This window comes from Gossypium hirsutum, chromosome A02, assembly GCF_007990345.1.
Source record: "Gossypium hirsutum isolate 1008001.06 chromosome A02, Gossypium_hirsutum_v2.1, whole genome shotgun sequence".
Lineage (NCBI taxonomy): Eukaryota > Viridiplantae > Streptophyta > Magnoliopsida > Malvales > Malvaceae > Gossypium > Gossypium hirsutum.
In genome coordinates this window covers 73188131-73194523 of record NC_053425.1, presented here as the reverse complement: position 1 = coordinate 73194523, position 6393 = coordinate 73188131, and positions in this window count along the sequence as shown.

Genomic DNA, 6393 nt, shown 5'->3' with positions numbered 1-6393 from the left:
GAACACTGAAACCCCTCTGAACTGATCAAACAAGTCGTCTATTCTCGGAAGTGGGTACTTATTCTTAATCGTCAACTTGTTCAACTGATGGTAGTCTATACACATCCTCATCGTACCATCTTTCTTCTTTACGAACGGAACAGGTGCTCCCCATGGAGACACTCCGGGACGAATAAACCCATGATCCAACAGCTCCTGAACCTGAGCCTTAAGTTCTATCAGCTCTTTCAGTGCCATTCGATAAGGGGCGATGGACACCAGAGCTGTGCCTAGAAACAACTCAATACCAAATTCCACCTCACGATTCAGAGGTAATCCCTGTAGTTCCTCTGGGAAAACATCTGGAAAGTCCCTCACCTTTTGAATATCCTTAATCGAAGAGTCCCTAGAATCAACAACACTGCAACCCTTCCTTACTAACTTTTCTGCCACTAATGCAGATATCACATTGGTTAGATAATCTCGTCGTTCCCCAATCACGACTACCTCTATATCCTCCTCGGTTCTCAGAACAATCCTCTTTGCAGTGCAATCCACACTCACTCGGTGTTTAACCAGCCAGTCCACTCCCAAAATCAAATAAAACTCCCTAAATGAAAGCTCTATCAAATCAGCCAGAAATACAGTCTCTTAGACCTCTAACGGTACATCTCAAAACAGTTTGTTAACCCTAACAGACTACCCCAACAGACTCACCACTATTATCTCACTAGAAGTGCTCTCAAACGGTAACCCCAAGGTGTCAGACACCGCACTAGCTACGTAAGAGTGTGTAGAGCATATATCTATCAAAGCATAGTAAAGTACATTGAAAATTAAGAATGTACCCGTGATGACGTCCGAAGCATCTCCATCCTCATGGCGACGAGTAGCATATACTAGTGCAGGCTGCCTCACCTCAGTCGGTCCAACACCTCTGCTCGGTGCTCTATGTCCTCGGCCCATGCTGTTACCACCCCTAGCCTGACCTCGGCCCCTAGGTGGCTGCTAACCTACCCTGGGCGGCTATGAAGTCTCAATAACCAGAGCTTGCATCTGATTACTCTTCAATGGACAGTCCTTAACACAATACTCAGTAGAACCACATCTAAAGCAGGATCCAGTAGACCTCTAACACTCGCCCGGATGGCGTCTATTACTGAGCTGACAAATCACTACCCCAGCAGGTGAAACAGTAGGCCCAACTCTCACGGCCTCATTAGATCTGGCCTTTTTCCTAGGCCACATCCCAACGTTCGAAGGCTCTGTATTCCTCTTAGCCATTCCTCTGTCACGATTCTGGTGCTCAGTACGCTTAACCTCCTCAGCAATCTTGGCCTTCTCAACCAATACAACAAACTCACGCTCCCTCTACGGAGCTATCAGGACCCTCAAGTTATCCCTAAGGCTGTCCTCAAAATGGACACAGTGCTTATACTCAGTTGCCACCATGCTAAATCTCAGAAATTCAGCCTCATACGCGGCCACTGAATAATCTTCCTAAGTAAGATTTAGGAACTCACGCGTCCTAGCATCGATATAGCTGGCTCCCATATACTTGCCCTGGAAAACTGTCTTAAACAGATCCCATGTAAACCAATCGGGCTGAATGCCATCCTTAACCGTAAACCACCACTGATACGCTTCATCGCGAAATAGTGAAACAACCCCCTTGAAATTCTGCTTAGCAGAAAATTCTAGATCATCCATAATACGCTCTGTGGCCTCCATCTAGTACTCGGCCACATTAGTAGCAACTCCAGCGATGCCCCTAAATACCTCAGCCACATTGGACCGGAGTCGTTCCGTAACCGACCCACGGCCTTCAGAACTAAATTTAAATCCAGTGACCCTCTCCAAAATCTGTAGCATAGCTTGGGACAGTGCCTCGTCCCCAGCTGCACAATCATGAAACCCCGACTCGGTATTAGTAATAGGTGAAATTGGCATCTCGCTAGTTTCCAGATTTGAAATAGTATCAAATGTGAAGGACTCAGCTTGAGCCCCTCTACGGCCTCTACCTCGACCTTTAGTACCTCGTCCACGAGTACTACGTGTGCTCATTATAATTTTGATTTAATCTGTATTAAAAATTTTATTCAAATCAGTTTAAAGTTTTGATATTTTTTAACAGATATTTTATGCAGTAATGTTATCAGAGTATTCAGAGTTTATTATCGCAAATCGCAGTGTTGCTATGGTTTTCAGTTTACACTACCTATTGTGTTTCGGTAGAGTCTACTACCTACAGTAGTTTCATAGCATAAAATAGTACTTTCAAAAAGAAATTCAGTATGTTCTAAGCATGCTTTCAGACAATTCTAAACAAAGTTTCAGAAACTTACAGGATCGAGGCTGGAGACTCGGTGAACCACATACTTAATCAGAGTATTTGAAAAAAACATTGGAAAGTAATTCTTTAAAACCAATTTTGGAACCCAAAATTCACAGTCGATTTTTAAACTTGGCTTTGATACCACTAAATGTAACACCCCAACCCAGCCTAGACATTATGGCCAGATCTGACGATGTCACATGAGAGTGTTTTTAACCAAACCATATCGATTCATAAACTATTCCGTTCGTTATCTTTTACTTAGTCGAAAAATGTGTAATAGTCGAATTGTTTCGAAAACATTTCTTTATCATGAAAGCTTTTGAAACCCATATATTGTTATTATTTTAAGAAACCGTTCTATCTTGAAAAGAAAAACATAGTTAATTTGTGGAAAACCATAATTTGACGTTGTAGTTTTTAGTTTAAGTTCCTAGCTCAAAAACCCAAATAAAAATCTAGAAGTCCGAGACCAAAGTTACATCAAAATCCTTAAAAAATAAAGTAAAAACAAAAGTAGAAAGTTCATAACCAAAATGTATGTAGTTGTGGTCACCGTCAAGTCCTCCACTGCACCTATTCACCTACTGCTGAGGATTACCTAAATAGATAAATAAATAAAGGGGTGAGTTTTCGCGACTCAGTGTGTACATCCCCACAGTATAGCATGCATACAAACCAATAATAGAATTTAGTCATAATTCGGGCCTGAGCCCTTATAATTTGGTGGGGCCCTTGGCCCACTCAGAAATAGAATCAATTACAGTCTTAGGGCCTAGCCCCTTTCAGATATAGCATGCATATAGATCAGAATAACAAAATATGCCCACCAACCCTGCACACCGACACCGTCCAACCCAACACACCTTGTGGGGATAAAATCGACTCACTCATCCTTACACACCATATATGGGGATAAAATCGACCTATCCAACCCTACACACCATAAGGTACTGCAATGCAGCACATATCACAAGTATGCAGCTTAGAGATAGCGGGCTTATGAAGCCCTTCAGTACTTCCTTCACTTCATCATACCCACCCCGATGCAGTGCATCATACAATATGGCATGCTATAATGTAGATAACAATTTATGCATTTATTTCAAAACAGATCAGATATTCATGCTAGCCATAACATGCTAATACATGTATCATAATATCACATCACATAATAGGGCTCTAAGTAAAGCTTACTGACCCTAGGACAGGTCACAGTTGACTTGGGTGACCCGTGCAACCTTACAATGCATTTTAGAAAAATGGGCTCACACGCCCATGTGACCTGCCCGTGTGGGCCCACAGGCCTAATTTGTCCTTGGCCATGTGAATCACACGGCCTGGCCCAGATTTCCACACGCCCGTGTGGTTCACCCATGTGGGTCTACACCCTCGTGTGGCCCACATGACCCATTTGCCTGAGCCCGTGCCTCGTACACAGCCAACAAGCCATCACAGGGCCGTGTCTGTCGTGCCCGTGTTTGGTGCGAACGGCCTGGTTCGTTGACCGCACACCTGTGTACTGCCACACAGCCTACCACATGGGCAACCACACGCCCGTGCGGCGTCGACAGAATGGTTTTTGACTTTTGCCGATTCTCGTTTTCTGTGCAAACGAAGTACACACCTAGTTCGATTTCAACACGCAATCACTCTTGAGCACTTCGAACCTATATTTGAAAATTTAAACCCCAATTAAGTCACTTAAATCGAGTTACTAAGGACAAGTAATTCCCGCAAGTTAACAACGATCTTACCTCTAATGAACAATGGCAGTTCCTCACTGATTAGAGCATCGTTTTAGCAGTCCACGGAATTTTGATTGTCTCCTAAATAGAAAACAATCTCTTAAGAACCCCATAATCGTAAAAATGGAACAAACGCACCCCTACACTTACCGAATTTGTGCCAAACGCAGAGATACGCAACGATGATGGAAAATACCCAAAAACTAATATTAAAAAGAGTAAAATTAGCAGCAACAGGGGATTTTCGGCTGGGGAAGAGAAAGAAAGAAAAAAAATATGGAGGAGGGGGAAACTTGCAGAGAATTTTGGTAGAGAGGGAGAGTAAAAGTTTGGGTAACTCTCAAATCCCCTATTACGCTCCCACTAAACCATATTTGTTGCCACTACTAAGTGTTCCAAACCAACTCAAACACTACCACGGCATTTGCAGCAAAATAAATCTCTTGCTCCTGCAGGGATTCAAACTCTAGATCTCCTACACTCTAACACACACTTTAACCACTAGAGCAACAGGCCTATTCTGATAAGCTTTTACAAATAAATACTTATAAGCCCAATCACCAACGACAACGCTTTATTCAAATAAAAACCAAAATTTTTCCCAAGCTAAAGCTTGAACTTAGGACCTCACACACACACCTAGAACACTTCATATTCAAGCAGAGGCGTTACACTAATTAACTATATATTTACTTTAAATATAAAATTATAAAAATAAATATTTTTTGTTTATTAATGTTAAGTTAATATTAATTATTGAATAATAGGAATACTGAATAAATTATATTTAAATATTAAAAAACTACATCGTATATTTTTATTTTTATTTTTGAGTATTAAGAAAAAAAACTACATTGTAACAATATTTACAACTAGTATTTTGATAATTGCATTGTAAAAAAAAAAAAATTTGATAATTGCATTCATAAAAATTGCTTAATTTTTATCTTTAAAACTTTGGGTAAAAATTAATATATTTAAAAATATACTTAAATTATCTTCAAAAATGAATATTCACCAATTTTATGTATCCTTAGTATTCAAAATATTTAATAAACTACAATTTTTGAATAAATTATCTTTAAAAATGCATACAATTAGAAATATTTAAAATATAGTTTTTTTTTCTTAAAAATATTTAAACTAAAATTTTTGAACATTAATTTTTGAAGATAATTTAAAATATTAATTTTTATCCAAATTTTTTTATAATTTTCATTTTTTAGAAACAATTTTATCTAAATCCAATTTAAATTTATAGGAATAAATATTTAAAATAAATTAAATGAAAAATAATTTTATCTAATGAAATTTTATTTTAAATCTAAGCCTTTTTAATTTAATGGATAATCACCATAAATAATAACTTTATGTGTAAATTTGTTTAAAAAAATATTACATTTTTCTATATTTTATTTAAATGATGATAAAAAATAAAAAAAATAAATTAAATATAATGACACGTATAAATATTTATAATAATATTAAATTATTAAACCCATTATAAAAATAGTAATATTTTATTTTGTTTATAGTTTCAATATTATAACACTCCCAACCCAATCTGATTTGTCAAATCTGGATCTTGGGCATTACTTACGGATACAGGCACAAACTTGGTCTACTTATACGAATTACAATCAATTACAGCTTACTCAATTACAAGATTTCTATTATACAAATAAATAAGCATGTACAAGAAGAAAATACAACTGCAGCATGTGGTAATCAAAATACAATGATATTTGATTTGAAATCCTAATCTATTACAGACACCCCAAGTAAGGAATTCTGAGTGACAATTCATACTTTGAATGTGCAGCCAAACTTGGTATATATGCATAATAACCCGATACACCCTTTTCTTTAGCGTAGTCCTAGCATCGTTCTTCCTGGTGTATACTCACATTCAACCTGGAATGAAAGTATAAACTCATGTAAGCTCATAAGAACTTAGAGAGAGAAACATCTTTTACCTGAGCAATAATTGCTCATTGTTACTAATTAATCGTTATGACAATCTTATTGTTCTTGTCATTCAACTTGTCTCTGGCTAATGTTTTTTCTCAAATTTCATTTTTCATTCACCATAGATTAACATGCCTTTTAACATCCCGAATTAAGGCCTAGTCGGAACAGTGATTTCGGGACCACAAATTCAACACAGTAAAATTTGTTTTTATTATATTTTCATGATCTACAATTTCACGGAATGATTTAATGAAAATTTCGTTCGAAAAGTTTGACGTTTGGGCACTCAATTTGGTCAAAAGGACTAAATTGTAAAAAGTGAAAAAGTTGAGTTCTACATGTTAGAGGTGTCTAATTGTT